The following is a 23,671-nucleotide window of genomic DNA, read 5'->3' on the forward strand; positions in this document are numbered from 1 at the left end:
CTTGACTTCAAAAAAAGAAGCAAGAATTTTGAAGCAAAGTTAAAGATGCAACACTGCAATAGCACATTTTTAATCAAAGTTATTATTTAAAGGATTTAAAATATTTATTTAATAACTAAACCTTTGCATAAATTTGGCCATGTCTAGTAATGACTGTTTTGAGGCTCCTGCTGATTTCCAGTGACAGTACCCACCAACAAGAGTATTCTGGAAATCTGGACTCTGCCATACTACAAGCCAAGGTGAAAGCAATCAAATCTTCAGATCACTGCAGAAACAAGGAAGCAAAATTTGTTCATCATGCCCCTCATGCATTACTGTGCCTACACAGAGCAAGGCAAGTGATTTCTAATGAGGTCTCACTTCCTTTTCAAACACAGAAAAATAAAAGCAATGGGCCAGAACAGATTTTGGATTGGAGTTCCTCCTCACATCTGGGCTCCCAAGAGATAATCAGCTAAAGTTTCAAGAGTCCCTTTCTACTTTTTGCTATTTGAAGTCAGCTGTCATAATCAACATATTACTGAATTTCATCCCAGTCACTACCTACCTGCACTCCCACGTGCTCAGTGCTGTAAGAGGCAATGAATTCCAGCTGGATGATGGTAGCCTCCACCACGCAAAGCTTTTGTGTTACAGACTGAAGCTGTTAAATGTCAGAATTCTCTGCTAATGGGCAAACAATCTCTCAAAACCTATGATTATACAACTAATACAAGCAATCAGGAATCAGTCATATTTCCACCCTGAATTATCTATCTCAGAGCTGCTTCACCATCCTGAATAAGATTTCTGATGATTACCCAAACCTTTGTTATCTTCAAAAAGACAAAATTAGAAGTATTGCTAGAGAAAACATGCTCTTAATTCCGTAACCACACACGTTGGGAGGAGGAAAAAAAAAGTTATAAATTATCCACAGTTAAGATATCCATGTTCCCACATATATTTCAGTATTTTACATAAGCCTAAATAATTTAAAGTGATACAGATATGGTGCTTTATAAATCCCAAGTCTTTTAGTTTAAAGACAACAAAGTCCCAGACCACTCAGTTTTTCCTATTTCCACGTTTGCATGATGTTTCTAGCTTTGGTATTTAACCCACCATGAGAGGTTCATCTCTAACTAGAATGACAGCCAAGACAACTACAAGCTGAACTACTAAATAGTCAGCAAGAGCCTTGAAAACATCTTTTCAGATCATGGATCAACTATCTTCTTTGAATTCAACCTACACTACATCAAAGGAGATATTAACTTTTACTTAAAAGAAATATCAAATAACAGTAGCAGCATCATCTGGCAGGGTATTACCCTCACTCATTGCCAGGTCGTTTGGAGAAAGGAAACCCTGTTGGGGGTTACTGGGATGGAGTAATACGGGATGATTAGGAACAGTTTGAAGATGCTCTAGGTCTTCACCAGCAGCTGTTGTTGTTTCTCAGCACCAATCCTTGGGAGAGGCAAGGAAGAGCAGGTAAGACAGCAGCACCTTGTGGCCAGAAGAAACCACGGCAGTGGCAGCTCCCTTGCAACCCCCAGAGAGGAATGAGATCCCACGTTCATCTCCTGCAAGTCACACAGCAGCCAGGGGTGCAGCTATAGCAGCAGGCATAAGACACCACTGAGTCTCCATTCCCCTATACCCAGCTGCTCATCTTGGCTACTGTATCTGTACTTTCCTTCTGTTCTCACTACATTATTTCAAACAAGAAAAATCTTGAAACATCTGTAAAAACAAAAAGCTTAAAGCCAATCTGGTGAATGATACATCTGCAAACACATCAACTGTGTTGCCCTAAATGGGCACAGGTGTGAGACAAGTTCCTGAGTGAAAGCACTCACCTCTGTTAATGCTTCATAAACAACACATTGATTTTACACACGTGAACTAGAAAATTAACTCACACTCAAATCTTAATGGCTTTGAGTAAAAATAGGAACAGAAATGATTGCCTTGTAAGCCAACATATTGTTTATACTGGTATTTGATAAGCCTTTTCTTCCCCTTTCTCCCCTTAACATGCTGAAACTACAGAAAGAAAAAACACTGATTTTAATAAGAGTTAACATTTACACAGGGATTTCTGGCTACTGTCTATGACCACCTGCCTTAGTGGATTTGAAGACCAATCTTCTACACTACTGAGTAGCTCTCATTTTCTTCTATATAATCAAAAATATTATTTAATCTCCAGAGTCCTATATTGCACTTACCATACAACCATTGCTCCTTCTATTAAAGGAAAGCAAGGCCAAACAAATATTCCCAACACTTGGTGGAGAGGTTTTCAATAATCCTGAGCTCCCCAAGGGAGCTATTCCACAAGTAGCTCACTAACACATTACATCTCCCACACAAACAAGTCTCTTACCAAAGACACTCAGATTCTCAAGCTCAAAGTCACGCAGACTTTTAAATTCTCTTCACTACCTCATAGGTTCCTTTAAATTATTTTATAACCTGCTTCAAAAACACGTTAAGAACTCGGGTGGCATTTATTCTATTCTGGGCATTTACAGCAAGTTTTCTAGTTGGTTTTAAGCAGATTAACATTATCTGTACCTACAGCATAGCCTGCCACTCTTATTGCCAAGTAGTTATACATGCAATTGCTTCTGCAGAGCTGAAAATTCTTTCCTGTAAATACATTATGCATTATTTAATACTATATATTGATATCAAAGTACCTATATATAGTACCCTTATAAATATATTATTAACTTGCTGCTTTACAAGTGCCGGCTTCAGTTCATTCTCCTCTCTACATCTGCTGCCACCCCAGCACTGCAGTGGTCAAACCAAGTTGTACCAAGCAACAACCAGAAAGAAGTTTGAGTGGAAACATCAGTACAGCCACTTGAGTCAGGTAATCAATGGCTACAAAGAGTGAAATTCTTTCTCTGTGAAAGAATAAGAATTTACAAGAGCAGACTTTTAACTTGCAAAAAGTCACATATTAGTTCTTCAGCTTGATGTGAAGCCCAGTCTTGCTTCAAACAACTTGCATCTAAAAAAATAGCAAAGCAGAGGAAGTGACGGCAAATTAAACACAGTAACAATCCGCACCTATTAAACACAACATGCAAATTCAGTTGTATGCAATGTTATCAGGGCTCATTTGTTTTTAACTTGTTCAATATATTTACGTTTTAATAGAATAATTACTCATTATTTGGTGCATAAATTTTGGTGTATATGAACATGCATACACATAAAGAAGCTAAACAGGCATAAAAATAAACTTTTGGACAAATCTTCAGCTCTTGCAGCTTGCCAGAGTGCCCACGTAAGCCCATTTCCAGCAGCTCAGGACACGTGCATGATGTCGACTCAGCTCCAAGAAGAACCGGGCTCCTTCAGGGAGCACTGACTGATGGAATCAGACACTGGCAGAATACCCAGCGCAAAACACTAACAATTACTTTGCAGAAAAAAACACAACATAGAGACATAAAAGAGCTAAACAAGTTAGAGACACTCTGTTGAACATCATGCACTGAGAGCAGCCTCCTTGCAGGATCCTGATCTGTTCACTACCCCGAGCATCCCTAGCTGGGCTGGAATCGCTCCAAGTGTATTCCACAGATCAGAGAGAATATTTTTTCTTTTTTTTTTCCTAATCAGAAAAACAGAAATATTTCCTTGTTGTTATTTCAACAGAACAGAATTTCAGAGTTATTCCGATAAGCAAAGAACTACAGCACACAGTCAGAAAATGTCCTTCTTTGATTTTCTTACTTGCCCACACTATGATGCTGGCTGTATTTTTGAAACTGGAACTACTACTGAAAAAAAAAAAAATCTTTCAAGGCTAGTCAGATGAAACACCTTTCTAATGTAAAAACATTTCCCTCATAGCAACAATAACTTCAGACCATCCTAACTGGGCCAATTTCAAAGTGAGCAGACTACCACAGCTGAAGACCCACAGACTGTAACAGGGGGAGAGAAAAGGATAAAAGGCCATCTCTATTTTCCTTTCATTTGCTATCAGTTGTCCTTGTAGTTTTATCTACCTTGGGAAAATTTCTTACTACCTTGAAAGCACATTTAATTTTGAAACAATTAGAGAAGTCATAGATTTGTTCCATTTTTAATAGTGGATGTTTTTAAAAGGTGTTTTTGTTTTCCTTTAAAAAAAAAAAAAAGCTGATATGTTTTGTACCTTCACACTAGCAGAGCTTTCTCATTCCCTGAGATTATTGAAAGGTTACACAAAATATTTGGGCTAACTTTGAAAACTCAGCCAGGGAGAGGTACATACACTTAGGTCTTCTCTTCACAGGAACACCAACATGTGAGAGAGCAACAGCATCTTTTCTAGAGTCTGAGGCACAGAAATCAAAACTACACGGAGGACTTAATCATTTCTGAGTGCTTTTTAATACTAACATACAGAGGTCAGCACAAGTCATATCACAGTGCACTCGGGTTTTGTCACTCAGTACCACAAAGGATTTGAGCGTTATCAAACCATGTGCTATGGCACAGACAGGACATGGCATCAGATGAAGGCTTTCTATACCTTCAAAAGAAAATCAATATTGTATTAAACTTTTGAAGAGATCTTAAAGAGACCTTATTTGGTCTTATTTCCAATTTTTCTACAGAGGTGTCAAAGGCCTTTGCAAACATACACTTTTTTTTTTAAAACCTCCATTAGCATTTATAACTCCATCTGAGAGACACACCAAGGAACCTGATGTTCTGTCCCTGAGCACTTGCAGGTACCAGGGAAGTTGAACAACATTGAATATGATACAGGTTATCAGGTCCCCCCCAAAAAAATCTAGTTTAACACAGAACAAAGAGAAAAGAAATGAGATAGAAAGAAAGATTCCAGCACAAAGACCATTTCTACATGGTAAATATAAAGCTATTTGCCTGCAAACCAGTGACACAAGTCTTGGCTCCAGAACTCACAAGCTCAGTCCTTTTAGACCACTTCAACTCTGTTTTAAACCAGCAATGACTGCCTTCCAGTGCTGCAAAATCAAATCAATCGCTGATTGACTAGTCAGGAGGTACTGATTTATAGTGTGCCTGAACTGACCTGAAGGAAGTGACAGCTCTGACTACAAGAGAGGATCAGTGAACCCAAAGATTAAGGTTTTTTCAGTAGAAACTACCTACCAGATACTTTCTACAAGTAAGCTAAGGCTGTGATTCTACTAACTATTCAATATATACATATAAAAATCTGGAATATCAAAGTAATAATACTGAAAGCTGCAAACAGACTCTACTCAAGGTTTTTCATTTTCACTAAGGTTATTTCAAAGTATGTTGATTTTCAGACATCATATTACTATGATACAAGAGAAACAGGAAGGTGTCTGAAATATTTTCCAGATAGTGCCTCTATAGCAGAAATTTATTTAAAACTAAATACAAAATCATTCACACTTAAATCAACAAGAAGCCTCACCCTGACTTAAGTTAGTTTCAAAACTTTTGTGTTTTGTATTTTCTCTTTAGGCTGCATTCATACAAAGAAGTGATGAGGGCAAGAAGGGCACAGAGACTGAGAATGCATTAGAGGTGTTGTAAGCTCAAGCAGCAAGAGGTTTTCTGTCACGGTTGCATGTCATACACACTTGTTCTACACAAACTAAACTCTGTCATTTGTAGTTTGAATAAGGTTATCTATGTAGTATAGCATTCTTAGACTACATACGGTTGGGCTCAACCATGCCAGGTCAGGTAACTGTTCCTACATCGTGGTCTCAGGCAAGAACCATTAACATGCAACAAACATTTTAGATACTTGTATCTACTATCAGAATTTATCACTTGTATCTTAGTTAGTATGCAGCATGATACAAGACTCACCAGAGGCGATATCTTGCACTGGGTTAATCAACAAGTCATCAAATAGATGGAAGAGAAGGGTTTTAGCCTTCATTGAAGCATGGAGTAATTAAGTAGTCAATTAAATATAGGAAGTGATGTACATTTGGATTTCCAAAGAAATAAAGCAATGCCTACTTTAATTAAGGTGACTAGTCACACTAACCCCTGAATAATAAACTAGATTTTGATTAAAAGGTTAATCTGTCTACATATCTTGTCAGACCTCAAAAGAGAGATTGACCATAAGTGCAAGCATACTTATGAAAACTCTCCAATTAATGCTATCAGAAGCATCAGGAATGCGAGAAATCAAAACACTTGACCACCAAGAAATGCTCCAGAATATCAGGTAGAAAAAGGAAGAAAGAAATCTTTCCAGCTTAACATTCATAAATATGCAAGTAAAGGAAGGCTTTAGCTCATTTTTCCCTCTGCAATTTTACTATTTTGAATTTTGTAAATAAATAACTATTTGCATTTAGCAATAACTGCTTTGAGGTAAGTGTGATCTTGAGTTACCTGGATAAAAACAAGCATTTCTCTTTTGGAAGTGTGGCAAATCTGTTGAGCAAGGGCAGTTGTGAGTTAGCAGTAAGTACCCTAGCTTGGCCACACGTTTTCCAGGGAACACGAAGACTGAACATATTCCCCATATTTCCTTCAGCAAGCCTTCAGAGGATTGCTCACAATCTAAGGATCAACATGAGTAGAGAAGTGTTGGTAGCCAGAAAAGTTCTCCATTATACAACACAAAGTATTGGAGAGCACATTTGACTCCTGAGCATCCCCAGGGATGTATTACCTGCATCCACCATCTTGCTGGAAATCAGGATCAGCAGTGGTTCCTTGTTTTTTTCAACCTCAAGTGCATCCCCCCCCCCCCATACTGTTTTCCTACTAGAAACCCCCTTGAGACAAAGTCATCATCTCCCCTTATTCGTACACCTTCACAAACTGCTTGTTCTCATGGCATCTACTGCATGTAATGTTAATGACAACAGGGAGACTAACATTATCCATTGGTCTTTAAGAAGCTAGTTTGTCATTCAAACTTCATACTATCAGATGTTACGTGAACTCTGCAGTTGTCTAATTTACTTCTTTTTCTCTCTCTCCTATATGCATGGTTTCCTCTCAGAAAAGCACAAGCCCTTACAAATGATGCTACACTTTTCAAGAAAAAGAAATACAATATCTTATACTCTGGATACCGGCTCAAACAAATCACAAATACTCAAAATTATGTCTTCCAGGTTAAAAGGGGGGGGGGGGGTAAAATAGGGGGTGAAAGGGGGCTTAAATAGATTTTTATTTTGTCTTAGCTTCTTCTAGAAGCCAAACATTTCACTTCCTCCATAAAGTGGTTGCAATAAGCTAAAAACTAGTAATGGCTACACTTCCCCTACCCCCCAAAATCTAGCCCTCACCCTTAATTTCCTAACAGCAGCTCTTTTTGAGAATTAAAACATTCTGGGATTTGCATTACTTCCTCTGGTTAGGACTGGTCTCCCATAGGAGGAAATAATGGAAGCTATACAACTCCATATATCTTGAACTGCTTCCTACTAAAGTAACTTTCATCAGTCGTAACCTTCAGCATTTAAAAAAAAAAAAGAAAAAAGTCCCCAGCACTCTCACTCCAATCTCTACAGAAAAGTATAATGTAAAAACACATATTTTCCATTCAAATACATCAAGAGATCATGGTCTACGCTTTTCACAATTACTCAAGGATTTTAATATGACACTCATAACAAACACTCTCTGCTTTTCTCTTCATTTTTCTTTTCCAAACTTTCAAACATCACCACCGCATTTATCACAGAACAAAGACTCCTCATTGCAATAAGTCACAGAGCTCCCCGGAGCTAAACTTCTTTAAGCCAGTACAGGCTCCTTGTAAGGAGTTCAAACCCTGCTCCCAACCTTTCAAGAACACGACACCAACCTGCTCTGTTGTTCAGCAATCTGCGCATCTCTCGAGGCTGCCTGGAGAAAAAAGCCAAATTCGTAATTCTTCCCTGCAGAAGCAGATGCCGTGCTACCTCAAAGCACGCGGAATTACAGCAAGTATACGACTATCCACTGAAGAGCATATGTACAGATAACTAGAAATATTCTGATACAGGCTTTAGGGAGATCAAGAGCAGCTCTGAGAATGGAAAGGAACCAAAAATTCCTATTATCTTCTTTTCCATTCTGGTAACTCGGTATTTTTTCCGTGAATGTAGTTTCCTTGAATGCACTGCTGTATGACAAATGAGAATCCATCCAAATCTTCTTTAAAACCACGCAAAGCACACAAAGCATTACATAAAAACACAAAAATAGCCTAACAAGTAGAAACAACAACAAATTCCTAGCAGATACAGCATAGTCACAGCAAAGTTCAACTACATTAACCTTTGTTTTGCGCAAAAAAAAAAAAAAATCCACCTGTAGAAGTTTGAATACTCACTTCTGCTCCAATGGCACGCAGGCTACTGCGAGACGTACAAGATATAATGAACGGTAACAAAGGACCTCTCTGGGAATCAAGGTCAGCTTCAAGAAGTTACCTGAAGTCCAAACAACTTCAAACATGCTCAAGTGCTGTTAAGTCCTTTGCTGAACTATGGTCTAAAGGAAATCCAGATCCAGAAAAATAATGAGAATCAAGATCAAGAATTGACAAAGCAATCAGAGCATGTGAACAACAAATGAAACTTTCATCTCAGTAGGACAAACAAACGCAATTTTGTAAATATTTACAAGCCTATCACCTAATGACTGGAGGTTATTATTTACTTCCTACTTCCCCAGAAAGTTTAAAGGACTTTAAGAATTTAAGTTAGGTTTCTCTTGTTACTTTAAAATATCATTTGAAAGGGAAACTTAAGCCTAGTATTCTGAAGTTCCTTTTCTGGATCTCAGAATGGCTCAAAAATATGGCTTAACTAGGAGAATTGGGGTTTTATTCTCTATTTTTCCTCACATAACTATTTGCACGATTATGATGAATAAACACAAAAAGAACACGGTCAAATCTAAAATAATGCTGTCACAGCAAAAATAAAAATTTAATAATGAACTGCAAAGACCTACTGTGGCACTCAGTGCTTAAACCCAGAAGGATTTTTTCATTTATTAACACCCTGTCCTTGTTCAACAGCATACTAATGAAGTTAATCTAAAGGCTAAATTTCAATTATGAATCACAGAACCGCATCTCTGCTCCCTGATTGCTCGGATAATCTGAATCAAGCATTCTCCTATACGAAGAACAATGGTTGACTGCACATAAAAGTTCCCAAAACATCAAAAATATTCGGTCCAGAAGGTAAAAACTGACAAACACCTGTTTTCGCATCCATTCAATAACTCTGTGGCAAAGTAATGATTTCTAATAACTTGACAGACTGCTTGCTCACTTAAAACATGCAGCACAGGTTTGAACAATAAAAGGAACAGCAAATGTTTAAATCTCCCAGGCTTGCAGCCAAGACAAAGTCTTCAGCCAGAGTAAAAAAGGGTTTCCATTTGCTAAAATAATTTAGGAAAATATGTTTTCCTCCCGAGTACCTACAATGCATTTGTCCTGGAACAAAACCTGAAAGAACCACCACGGTAAAACTGAGATCAGCGGGAGGCAGTGCACCACCTGACAATTAATATGCATGACTACAGACCGAGATGTGTTGTTTCACAATGTGTCAGCGCGGCTCAAATAAGAGCTCAAGCCACAGAACTGGAAAGAACGCAAAAATATGAGTAATAACAACGACCTGGATCATTTGCTTCCAATTGCTTCTGCAAACAGAATAATGATGAATGCTCACACAAGCACCAGCCATGCTACTATCGTGTTTGAAAGACAGATATGAAGGAAGTATTGCATCTGCTTTTTAACAAGAAAAAGAAGAAATTGAGCAGTCTGATTTTTAACCAAGAGGACAAGGAATCCAAGGACTTCTTGCTCCAGATGGGAGCGGAAGGAGTGAACGGAAGCCAGACCATTGGAAAAGCAAGAGTTTCAACTTGTAAAAACATGGGTCAAATAAAGCTGAACCTCTCAGAAGAGTTTTCACCACACAATGCATGCAATTTCTGGATAATGTAACAATATATTATTACATATGACAACTCTGGGGTCATTTCCTCCATTTCTCATGGAGAAGGAAATCCAGAATAAATGCACTGTGTAACAAGCCATTATCTGACCATCTCCAGGAATTAAGACTTCATCCTTGATTTGCAAGAAATCCATGCACAAGACAGTGACAAATTCCTCCTATATACACACCTATCCACTCTCATCCATATGCCGAGAGAGAGAGACGAGCTCGGAAGTAGAGAGATTTCCAAGACTTGCTACCACCCAACAGCGCCCAAACGCAGGTCAGATGCATTCAACCACTTTTTCATTGAATAGCAAGATCTTTTTTCCTCCCCTCTCCAAGTTAGACAAAGGAAGTCAAACACACTCCCCCACACCTTCACAGCAGCCACTGCAAAACTAAAGGCTTCTATAGTCCTAAACAACAAACATTAATCCCAACAATTCTTCAGTTCTAGTTTTTCAGGATATAGGCTCAAATTGTACACATTTTCTACCTCCAGCTTCAATCCACTATTACCACTTTTCACTGCCTTTATCCTTCAAGTACATGTCACCCAGTGAGTAACTATCAGTACCCAGATAAACCTCAGACTTAATACAATTAACAAAAAATGAAAATAAATCCTTATAATTAAAAAAAAATCTTGTTCTTTTTTTTCCAGATTGCCAGGATATTCACAACTTTATCTGGTTTTGCTTGCTACTACACTGATATATATGCAAAGTGCTTCAGAAATTACATCCCTTCAAAGCACTAAATCTTCTCATTGTCAAATACCAAAATGGGCACCTTGCTTTGTGCCTGACGGGATGCTGTGCAAGTTTTTCCTCTATGTCTTAGTCCTTAAATAAGCTGTTTCTCAGCAGTACACTCAGATTTGGCAGACCGAGCACTAGGTAGGCGCATGCACTTCGCAACACACTTGGTGGAAGCAGGGCAGTTGTCTTTCATGGTTCCTACAGAAATACATCTTAATTGACTAGTAGTATTACACCACAAATGAGCCAGCAAAAAAAAAAAAAAAAAAAAGCCAGCAATAATGACAGACCACTAGAAATAATCTGTTGTCTTCTGGGTAAACTGTTCAATGCTAAAACTTATTATCTATAAAAGCACCTTTTGAATCAGTTTTGTTTTGCCCTGTGGAACCTTAATGTTTCTGTTGGTAATATAATTTCTGACTCGCGGTACTGCCCTTGTCTATAAGACTGCAAAAGAAAGGAAAGGAAGAGATGAAAACAGGGAAACACAGAACTGTTGTTATTATTAAACCTTTAAGTTACAGAGTTAATTCCAGCTAAACGCTTTTGTCTGTTGCACTGTTTATATGAAGAGGATTTTTTTGTCCTAGAAAGGAAATCAAATTGTTGCATCCGAGCATCAAACAACTCCATGGTCATCTATACCCACACCGACTGTACTTCCACTGCAAGTAATCTGTTAAGCAGCACATCCCCAGCTGGGGACTGTAATTAGGGTGCAAACTGCCATACAATCCCCTTGCCAGATTGATGAAGGAGACCTCTTACAAGGTGATCCAGAAGGCAGTGCTGAGACCATTAATCATTTATCCGGTGAGGAGAATACAAAAAGCTCTGCCATTGATAGCATTATATTGGAAAATATCTTGACAAAACTAGCACCAGAAAAATAGCAAAGTTTTAATTAAAAGGTCAGACATTAGGTAGAGTATTACTTTAAATATTTCAGGCAAGTTCACACACACACAAAAAAAAATCAGATTTTCAGCAGAATTTGACACTCGTAGTTCTGCTCCTCCTTTTAAAAGCTTGATAATGATCAGGTCACAGCTTTTTTAGCTCTGCTAGCAGCATCCCCAGATAGTGAACAACTCTAAGAGTAATCCACTGAGCCACTTTAAATGCACTGCCAGGCTGCCAGTATTTCAACCTGCAGCTACTTACTTGGGGGTATCTGAACCCACTAAAAAGGCAAACATTTTTGATAACAGGCAGTTACAGAAATGGTTAGCACAAAAATTCAGCCTACAGTGAGGACACAAAACCCCAAACACCTGCCTCCTGTGGTCTCCTCTGACCACCCTGAGCATGTAAGTCTTGATGCTGCCAAACAACCATCAGCTAAAATTTCTTAAACATGTGTGATGTATGGAAATACCTAAAGTACTTAAAGTTGAGTTCAGACTAAAATGCTTCTCTTCTTCATTCTTATTTGGCCCAATAAAGAAGCCCACACCGTCCTTACAGAATTCATGAAACTGTTCTGACAGATAAACAGGGAAATGCAAAGATCAACATCACTTACGCAGTCGAATGGTCTTGCTAGAGTCTGAAGTATTTTTCTTTGGAAACAAGTCTTTAACCTTCTTTAGGTGCAGAACCTCACGTTTCACTTACCACACACCGCCCAACAAGACAGTCAGCCTCCAGACTTTCTGAGCCGTGTCCACCTGCAGACCTCTGCACGTGTTTAACCGGAGTGCAGCTGCAAGAGGAGCAGGGAAAAGGCAAGGCAGTGGGCTGTACTCACCTGCCTCCCTCGAATTGCCAGGAATTTCATGGGCTGGCCTGGGAGACTTCTGCCATTTCAAAAGCAAACAAAATCTATCCCTAACAACTCTCTACCAGCCTAATAGGAAATACGTTTTCCTGTAGAACATGCAAAAGGGGGAAAATGATCCAAACACATCATTACATAGTCCAATAGGATTTCTTACAAACTCTAGAAACTGCTTCGCTGAAAGCAGGCTCCTATTAACTAAGTCTAAAAGGCATATTGGCAAAATAACTGCAGAAGTCAAAGTCTAAATAACTTTCCACAGATTGTTAACAAGCGTATCTGAAATAAAGAGGATGGAAAAAAAATCCACCACCTGTTGCTACACAGTTAAACCAATTTAAAGATTTAAAAAGAAATGTTTACAAATCATCATATTTTCCCTACAATTCCCCTCCTTCCCTAGAGATGAGAGGATTCTTTCTAAGGACACAGGGATGGAGGCAGAGAGTAGCGAGAGCATCACCGCAGTGAGAAAGCCTGGAAAAAATGTTAGTGTCAAGTGACTTTACAAGAGATTCTTTTGCAAACAGAACTGTAGAAATGATGAAGAAGTTAATTCTTTCTGCAACATGGGGAAACTTTTGATTTCCAAACCCTTGCTTGGACAAATAATCACGCAATTAATCTATTGAATATGTTAGTTACAGGAGGAAAGCAGAAATAGCTTCATTACCACTATACAGAATCATACAAGCAGCTGTAGAAATCCAAATTCCTTAAAAATTATCACCACAATGAAACACCATAATCTATTTCAATAGCAAGTTCTACCGTGTATCCATGATTCCCTGAATATTCACACATTTCCAATATAGCCTGAACCAATGCTAAGCATTCAGCAACATAGTGCAAGCATACATCAGATAATTCACATATTCTAAGCCAACATACCTCTTTAATAACTCCATAACATTAAAACATCAACTCGAGAAAATAGAACATAACTCACAAACAAAAAGACGTCATGCTTGATCTTCCATCTTTAGGCTGACATTTACTGAAGGGCTGTGATAATACTGTATCAGGAACTTTTTACCAAAATGTAACACCAAAAAATAAACACACACACACTTAGAGTGGTATCTAATTGGCCCAAGGCACTGACGGTATGTGCTACACTACCTAATTCCTGCTGTTAACATTTCTTGAAGCTTGATCCTGAACCATCTGTGGCAATGGAATAGAAAGTATTAAGCGCAGCACACAACTAGAGTAATGCCACAACACTTCAGATAGTCAACACCAAGTTACCAGCATGGCGATCCTATTTTGGAGTAACAAGGAAAAAAAATGACCCCCATTTTTGGTATCTTGCTGTGTCATCCCTTACAGGCATTAACATTGCCCTTCTCCACAAGCAAGCCCTTAAAGATTCTGATCTGTTATCCTTTAAAGGGAGCAATTAATGCTGCTATTCAAAGTTTCTGACCTTTAGCTCTCAGTCCCGGTAGGGTTATTCAGATTTTTCTTTTTAAGTTTAGCTGAAAACAGTAACTATTTGCATCTTCCTAAAGGCAGACATGCATTAATCCCAACCACAAACTGGAGTCAGTTTCAGAGAAGTAATTCCCAAAGCTTTCACCTCCAAATACACTCTTCCCTTCAGGACCAGATGCTTTCCAAATTCTGCTAGCATTTCCAAATCACTTCAGTTTTGATGTTCTCCCTTCCAGAGGTATTTTAGTAAATAGCGTTGAAAATGCTTTCAGAGCAGCATGAAGTTTCACATCCCATGCTGCATCCCTCCTCCTCCTCCTCTGCAGGAGGATGACCATTGCTATGATTATTTTCAGCAAAGCTGCAGTACTAGGTTCAATTTGCTTTATTTTCACTGACACTCTCCCCACTCCATTTTCCTGCCCCCCTTTCTTTTCCTCAAAATTATATACTCAGTTTCACTGCTGCTTCTTTTAGGAACATTTCTAAGGAAATGTCACAAAATCAAATTAATGTAATTACTATTCGTTGTCTTCATCTAATTTTTACTTTAAAACCACCAAACGCGGAGAAAAACTGAGCATGTTATCTTCAGAACTGACCCACACAGGCATCTTGCACTTTCTTTTCAAAGTATAATTAACACATGCTGTCTTTTACAAGGCAAAAATTCCCCCACACAAAAAAAAGCATACCCCTTACAGTCAAAAACAAATCATCAATTCCAACCTATCGATACTTCTGTGTTAAACATCCCTGATAGGAGAGTCGTTACAGCTCATCTGGAAGACTGACAGGCCAAGATTCCTCTAGACCCAGAGAAAGGGTACTCCAGAGCCGAGAATCATCCAAATAAAAAGACAAAGTTACGGCTATGTAAACGGAGAGAGAGCTGGGCTCAGCTAGCGCTGTGCAGGGAAGAGGCAATCAACTTGACAGTAAGCGTAATTAGTGTTGTACTTGCTGCCAAGATTAGACATGATATAAGCATATATATCAGATGAATTTGACATGATGTATTACTACTGATGTGCCCAAATATATAAAACAGGGTGGAGAGTGGATGGTGTGGCTTTTGGAGGGGTGGGAGTGTATTTTTTTGTTACTATTTTATGTTAAGGGAGGAAAAAAAGTATTTGACATGCCATTTCTGTCTCCATCTCATTTGTTCATTAAAGTTTCCTCTCCTTTCTAGCTTCTATTTCCATCATGATCAGAGTGACATAAAACATCCTCTTTGTTGCCGCTCACTAAAATCGAAGCTGCATCATGTCTCTTTTTCATGTCTTTTCTCCCCTCCTTGTCATTCAGAGGTTTCAATCCATTGGCTTTCTGCACACATTTACAGTCCAAGCCTGTTTCTCAATGCCAGCCTTCTTGTTTGCCTCTTCTCTTTCTTGTTTTCACTCACCAAAACTCCTTCCTGTCATGTATCAGCTCCAAATTGCCACCATCTCATAGTTGTCACCCACACATCAACCCCTTTTCCTCGTCCCCATGCCAGACTCCCATCTTTGCAAACAGCCACTTAGTATGAGTAGTTTCCTATTATTTTAAATACACATCTACTGCTTTTCTTTCCACGAACCACACATTTACACCTCACTGCTCTCCATCAACTCCTAAAGCTCCTCTGCATTTGCTCTTTTTTCCACCAGGGTAGCCTCAGCACGGTGGACTGTCCCAGCCCATATTTTTCTTGCTCACTGTGGCACACTGACCCAACATTTGAGACTCGTTTCAGATCTCTCTGCATTTAGCAAAACAAGACAAATTAGCGAGACACGGCACTGACTGCTGCAAAGAAATCTGTCCCTACCCAACTCCAGCCCCAAGCTCCACAGACACACAAAACAAACCACAGCATGATCTTAACGGTCAACAGAAGCTTCAAAAACCCTTATTTGAGAGTTATTCTATCAAACACATGTTTCTAATACCTAATTTGGGCCCAATACTTGAAAAGAAGAAAGAGAATCATGCCCAACTCGACACAAGAGCAGAAGTAACAGGAAGACAGGAATCCTCAAGGCTCTTAGGGCTGGACCTGAAGATTAATGGGCTTCTCTGTTCAATTGTCGAACTGCAAAAATAGTGAAGAAGGAAAAGAAAAAGCTAACCAAACCTGAACACCACCCCTTCCAAAAAAAAAAAAAAAAAAAAAACTGAATGAGAACTGAATGCTTATTTTCTTTCTAGCTTTTGCAAAAAAACAATCCTAAAGTTTTCCCTTAGAAGCTGTCAAGTCTTATTGCAGAAAAGTGACCACTTCACTGAGGAAATTTAACCTTCTGCTTTTTTTTTTTTTAATTTCCACTTTTTTCCAAATATTTACTTAGAGCTATCGCAATGAAATCTTGCAACCCCTAGACAAAACACAGCAAGTTTCCAAATTATTTTAGTACTTCTAAAATGGTGATCTCTCACTAGCAATACACTCTCTGTAAACTAAGATTTAGCTTGAAGCTCTGACCCTCTCAGTTTAACTGAATCTCGAACTTCTTACTAAAGTACCTGAAATGGAAAATATATATATTTTTTTTTTTTGGATGGAAAGTTTAAAATGACTTCACCTCAAGAAGTAAGCCTTTACCTGGACTTGTCTGTACTACTCCAAACACAGAGCGTATTGCTGTTCATTTCCTGACAAATTACTCTCCAAGAGAATACAAATCATCAGCACTGAGCTTCAGAAACGCTCTGGAAGAGCTGTCTCAATTCACTCGAGACAAAAAGCCAGCCACCGAGCAGACTACGTCCCAGTGGAAAGCCTCCCTCTCTCATAAACAGGAGTTTTAATCCCATTCACTAATGGCTGAATTACATTCACCTTTATTGTGCTACATCTTCAGAAAGCTTTTCCATCCATTACATTTTCTGTTGTGGGCATATTCTCTATTTTATTAACAACTGTAACATAATTCAATACATATTTCCAAACAAGACAGGTTATCTTCCTGACTGTTTTAAAACATTTCACAGCTAAAGCACAGCTAAATTTTTAATTAGGAAAACAAAACCAGGAAAAAAAAATCCTACTGTGCGTTTCTATTGGGATGATTCGTACAATATATTTGCCTTATCTGTCAAGCCTCCCCCACCACCCAAGTTTCCTCTTTCCCAAATGAATGCCCTGTATTAAAGCCGATGCTACACAAACCGTACCTTATCTCCAGAGATTGTTGCAGTCACCGACTCCACCACATCCACCGTTACTGACGCCATATATCGTGTTTACTACAGATACCCAAAATGAATTACAGGATCTGAAATGCGTGCCGCCTGTAGTTTTCTAAGTATCTCAGGACACATAGGTTAATGCCCAGGAACTGCTGCCCCCATACTGCAGTAACCTCACTCTCACTGTCCTGGCCTCTCAAATACCTGGTAACAGAACAGCTGAAAACAATTTCACACACCCCAGTGAAAACACAGCAATTTACTGACAATAGACACCTGAGCAAAGACAAAAACCTCTACCTAATGACCAAATAACACTCTTGCCATGTATGTATATTTATATAAAAATCTACAAACCCTGCTATGGCAAGTTCCGCTCTCCACAATCTCCTGTTCGCAACACAACAGACAGAAATCTAGGCTGCTTTCATAACATGCTGAAACTATGCCAACATGAGTTATTAGCTATTGCAGGAGATGGATCAAAAACTGCCTCCACTGTACCTGATAACTGAAGACATTGTTTCGGGTGATCTTCCTTTTGGAAGGCTACGCCAGGCTGGAAGAGCCAAGAGGCAGGAGCATCCTTCTGCCCAGTCTCGTCAAGTTGGGGACAGATGAGAGCGATTCACTCCCTCTGAGCAAGGGCAGGAACATAAGTCTGCCACCCTAATTTAATCTGTTTCCAGCATTTCAAAAATCCTTACTATTCACTGCTTTCTCCTTCTCTGAAGGAATATTTACATCTTCTATTTAAAGAAGTGAGTCAGACTATTTCTCTGTTTCTGAATAGTTTTTAAATAGCTCGAAAGGTTCATTTCATTTTTTAAACAGACTTTCCCTCTCTTCTCCATACAACCCTTCCAAGCCACATCACCCCAGCTGAAACACTTTTTATACTTTACTACACCACAGCTGGGTTTGTGAGCTCTCCCTGTGTCACAGACAGGGGGAGACGATCTCTTGAGGTCCCTTCCAACCCCTACAATCCTGTGATTCTGTGAGACGGGTGCTGCGGACAAGCAGGCAGCAGATCAGCCCAGGTGCTCCCCCACAACCTGCCCATAGCCAGCTCAGCACATACACAGGGAGCCCAACACCTGCTGACCGTGTGAGCAGACACTTCTGCCCAGGAAAAGCCAGGGTCTGCAACCCCACTGAGAGCTACTTTCCAGCCCACAGTGGACAGTGCTGTGCCAGACAGGCAAGGACGGGGTCTTTTGGACTAAAATAAACCTACTTAGGCAGGTTGAATTTATTATGTCATTAATACACAGTTTTCTTTGCTTTCTTAGTGGCCCTTGAATGTCTCTGCCCTCATCCCTTTCATATATTTTCTCAGAAAAGCTTCTTACTACGTGAACACAAGGAAAGGAAAGAAAAGAAGAAAAAAAAAAAAAAAAAAAAAAAAAAACTTTTAAACTAGCTAGTTTATTTTCAGATAAAATATATGCTTTAGCAAGTAAGTTGGTCCCAACAGAAAAAGAGAAGCAATCAAAAAACCTTCCTCCCCAAAAATTAGAAGCAGATTATTGTTCAGAATGCTTTTACTTACACTTCCTTTTTTTATGATTTTTATTTGTTGAGCTTTTATTTTGATGGAAACAGTAATGCAGCATGTCCTTGCTACTTAAGCGTTTAAACTAAATACAGCAGAAATACAAAGGAATGCCTAAAGATGACTCAGTAAGGAGCACTCAACAAGGAGCAGAAAGAGCATTACCAGTATGTTCCTGGTAGGCTCACTAGTCCAAAGCACAGTATTTTTAGCATGTCATGTTCAAGACAAGAGGGTACACAGCAAGCACTTGTGCTCAGACCCAGCAGCGAGTTAGGGCGGTCTGTTGGTGATGCAGAGGTTGGACTTGTGCAGGCTCACAGAGCGAGCACAGAAACCTTGCAGAGTTTCTGATGTAACTTGACCAAACCAACTCTTTTTGTTGTTGTTATCCTCTGGCACAGCTCCCTAGGGTTTTTCAAGTAAACGAACTCATCTTACTTGTGGTGCTTCGCCTGTTTCCCCTACCACAGCACCCATTTTGCCACCACCATGGAAAGAGGCCTGCACGCAGTGGGACATGGCCTACAGGCCTGCAGCATGCTGCCTGGGCAACTCCACTGCCTCCTCACGGCCTGCCCACCTGTGCACTTGATCTTGGGGCAAACAATAGAAAATGTAACCTTGCTAGTATTTAAAATGCTGCCTCAGGAGTAAATTATATTTTTTCAAAGCTCAGGTGAAGAGTGGGAGGGATGCATGGGCAAGCTCAGGGTGCAGAAGGACCCAGAACATGCTGCACCACCACAGCACAGAGGGTTTTGGGCTAGTAAGTCAGATCTGTTGTACTAAGAAACTCAACTGTAATGAGGCAAGACGGCCCATCCACAGCTGCTAAACTTCCCTGGTTTACAGGCAAACCACATCAGCTCTCCCTCCCCTCAGCTGCACTGGTAACACAGGAGCCTGCAAGCTATGGCCAGAACCAGAGAAATTTTCATCTTCTGTCTATCATGTTTACTAACAGTAAAGTTAAGTTTTGCAAAAACAATGCTTTTGTCTCACAGAACTGAAACAAACCCGAGATTCAAGCAAATTCCTAACTGTTGATAACCCAGACACGTGCTTTTTGAACACTCTCCCCGGCAGCCTGGCTGGACAGCGTCCCTCAGCTATAAAACAACTCAAGTTCCTACAACGGCCTCTGCATCAGGCAGCTTGAGCAGACAGGCTTCCACTTTTCCTCTGATCTGGCCTATCAATAACATTGACCCCCGGCACCACATTCACTGATAAAGCACAGCATACACCTGCAACAGAGAATGGAGAACTTACCTCGCTGAACAACAGCCTGAAGGCATTTCCAACACCTCTTTAATCGGCAACAGCATCCCTGTTGCTCAGCTTTCATAATCCCTTTAAGTTATGGTGGATGGCTGCAAGAAGCATTGCAGGGCAGAGAGGCAGAACAGACAGGCATTTATGTTGTTGGCACAACGCTGACAACTCAGGGTATTTATTTATTTTTTTATTATTATTTTCTTATCCCACTCTTCACTTACAGCCTGTGCAGCCAGACAAGCTTAGTTGCCTTGGACACCTGGATAGGACCACTCACATCACAGCACATCTTCCAGCACGACCCCCTGCCCACTTACTAACAGCTACAGGCAATCAAAAGCTGCCAAAGTGCAGTCACCACCTGTTTTCTCCAGTCCCCAAGACCCCTCTCATGTCGCTACTTCTGTGCCGTAATTCAACGGCGAGCTTGGCACACGGTGCCCGCAGCATCTGGCATGTTTCACCTGCTCTAGCTCAGCTTCCTCACGTGCTCTCCTGTCACCAGCCGCGGTGCCAGTGGCTGCTGTTCCATGCACACAGAAGGAGCAAGTGTCTAAAGCAGGCACGAGAGCGCTGCTGATCTGTTTGATAGCAGTGTTTCTGAGGGCAAGACGTAAGAGACTGCAAACTGGTTTAGGGGGGAAAAAAAATTATACTGAAGTGCAAAGAGACCTCAGGGAATCCCCACAAAGCCAGACTTTTTGCCAGCAAACCCCAGAACTTTTGTGCTATAAGAAGCAGTTAAAAGCAACAGCACGAGTGCCTCCTACCAGAGCAGCGTGTCAGCAAACACACAGCAGCGCGATCCTTATCGGTAAAGCTTTCTAGTGAAGAGATGTCCCTAGAAAGCAGTCACTAACAAATACAGTTTTCCTGAATATCATTACTGATCCAGAAGTAATGAAATAGCAGATAATATGGCCCCAGGGTACAAATCAACCACCTACCCTAATGCATACAGATGGAGCTCAACAGCTCTTCTGGTCTTCCATTACCAGAGTGAAATGGGATCTCTGAAACACGATCATTGCAAAACAGAAGAGAAGCTTATTCATGAGCAGTGTTTATTTCTGATTTTTTCAGAAAATGCTTTTAAATGTTGCATACAGAGGGAAAAAAAAATCTGCTTTTCTGATTGCATGAAGATGACCAGGCATAGCTTCCCCTCAGAGAAGGGAAATTAAAAAGCAGAATGTAAAATCTCCTGCTTTGCTCTGATTTTGCAGGAAAAAAAAAAAAAAAAAAAAAAAAAAAAAGCTTTGCTAAGAAAAGTATCTAAATACTTTCAATAATAATTAGCCATGAAACTGTACCCAGTCCCACCAAACAAAGTAGCAAAACTGTCAGGACTTACAGCAGGCTCATGCTCCTCCTGTTGATGTTACACCAGGTAAAGCAGTAACTTCCACAGTGCTCTCAAACTGCCTCAGCAAGTGTGTGAGGTACAGGCAGGCACAGAAACCCTCCGCTTCCACCCTTAGGAAAACGTAGCACTTAACAGCAAGAGCCTACTCCTGCAAAGACGTGATGTTGTGCATTTTGAGCTGGTCACACTCCCATGAACCAGCCAGCCCAGGGTGCAGCTCCACACACACTGCACGCGTGCCAACGTATCCATATGTACATCTCCAAGAGATACCCCTGCACACCCAGTTATGTTATGCTTAAGTCATCTCTTTGGCATGACCTTACTTGAACCCCAATGAAATCCTTTCAGAAGCTAGCTTACCACTTTTTAAAAAAAAAGTTTGAAGATTTTACAGTGCAGGTTGAACACCCACACAGGGCACCCACGTGGCAAAAGGCGCAAGAAACAGAAGTTCCCCTTGTCACCATGTCCCTTCTCAAGCGCTTTCGGTGGCACCTGTTTCTAACAGGTGCATCATCCTGCTCCTCCATGCAGGCAATAAAGACATCCTCTACAAGCTTTCTTTCAAAAAAACCACTGATTTTTTTGCTCTCACTAGATAAATTAAACAACATGCAATTACACAGAAGAGCTAGAGGCGTGGGTCAGTAAGTATCTCTGTGACCCCCAGCTCCCATAAAAGCATCCCCAGCCACCCGAGCGGGTGGCAGCAGGGGGGCAGGATCAGCTAGCCCTCCTCCTTACCTGCTCCCCCCCAAGAAACTCCACATGCTTTGACCTTGAGAGAACAACAAAGCACAAGATAAACAAACACACAAGCATGACAAATTCGGAATCAACGGTTACAGTAGCTCGCGGTTAAGGAAGCAGCAGATTACCTTATTTAAAATCACTGACCGAAGAACCAACGGAGGGAAAAGACAAGTCAAACATTTCAGTGGTGTGAGCGGGGCTGGGTGGTTGACAAAGTATGATTTTATCAGCCATCCTGCACGACGGAGAGAACCAAAAAAAAAGAGAGAGAGAGGAGAGAGAGGCAGCTCCGCGAGCCGCCGCTGCGCTACTTTTAAAAGCCCTTTAAAGCCAGAGTTTGCAGCAGCCGCCTCCCAGAGCCCAGCCGGGCTCTGCCCGCTGCCCTAGTACCGATCCCTATTAACTAACACCTCACCGCGGACCTCCCCCGGCACCCCAGAGCGCAGGGGAGGCGCGCCGGGGCCGGGTACCCGCATCCCACCCGCAGAGCATCCCCATCCCGCCGGGCTCCCGGGGGCCCAAAGCGGAGAATTTGGGCCGGGGCTGCCCGGGACCCCTCCCGCAGACCCTCTCCCCATCCCGGAGGGTGGCCGCACCTCCTGTCGGCGGGGCGGCTGTGCGGTGCCGGCGCCGCGGGCGAGCCCCCGGGGCGGTCGGGGCGGCGCCCTGAGCCGCTCGGCCCCGCGGCGCGGAGGGGCTGCCTCGGGCGGGCGGAGCGAAGATGGAGGAGGCTCGGCAGCCGCCCCCCGGCCCGCCCAGCGCACCGGCACGGCTCCCGGCTCCGGCAGCAGGACGAACGGGAGCCGCCTGACGCCCTCTGCCGAGCGGCGCCGAGAGGGAACGGGATGAGACGGGACGGGATGGCTTGGCATGGAATGGCACGGCATGGGAAGGGACGGCATGGCATGGCATGGGAGGGGACGGCATGGCATGGCATGGCATCGGATGCCATGGGAGGGGAAGGGAAGGGGGCCCAAGGGTCTCCACAGTACCGGGCAGGCTCCTCCATCAAGAGCAGCGAGCCAACGTTGGGCGCTTGCAGTTTGGATACCTGTCGGGGCTACCCTTTGGGGGATGCTCCTCAGGCATCTAAGGTCAAAATGGACCAACTTCTCCATGCATCCTATTAGCCACGAGGTGATCCTACCAACTGGGGCACCATTAGCTGTGGCTGTTTGCTGCCACAGCACCAAACTCCCAACCCTGCGTTTTTCCATCCCTTCTCACCAAGCGCACCCCACCTGCACCTGCAAAAAGCCCCCCTGGGTCATCCCCTGTTTTCAGGAATTCAATTAGTGCCCGAGATCACCGAGCAGGCTGACGGCCTTGATTAAGAAGGGAATATTTATTGATTGCAGGAAGAGGAGGAAGGGTGGATACTGAATCCATCGCTTTTTAAATACACAAAGTGAATGATCTCAGTTTAGTTTATCGGCACTGCTTAGAAATTCAAGTAGGCATTATTCGGTGCAGCCAAGGCTTTTTTTACACCCAGTTAATACATTAAGGGATTATTCAGGAAAAATTAATGCACGTATCCAGCTTACCAAGTACCCGATGACTGTACGCACATTGCCATTACTACAATATTTA

At 41.4% G+C, this 23,671-nt stretch overlaps 1 protein-coding gene across 5 annotated transcripts in view; it reads right to left on the reverse strand.

Annotated features, from left to right (window-relative positions):
* THSD7B (thrombospondin type 1 domain containing 7B) overlaps nt 1–22,730 on the reverse strand; it is a 316,607-nt gene extending 293,877 nt beyond the window's left edge. For 2 of the 5 annotated variants that reach the window (XM_084524237.1, XM_084524234.1), the window contains exon 1: nt 17,103–17,354. The gene's annotated coding sequence lies outside the window, so the exon portion shown is untranslated. Of the gene's footprint in view, nt 1–17,102; nt 17,356–22,203; nt 22,314–22,674 lie in introns of those variants that run through there. The other 3 variants (XM_084524235.1, XM_084524236.1, XM_084524238.1) reach the window with 3 other exon arrangements.
* Nucleotides 22,731–23,671: the final 941 nt, after the last annotated feature.

The sequence above is a fragment of the Aythya ferina genome (assembly GCF_964211825.1).
Source record: "Aythya ferina genome assembly, chromosome: 6".
NCBI classification, from domain to species: Eukaryota; Metazoa; Chordata; class Aves; order Anseriformes; family Anatidae; genus Aythya; species Aythya ferina.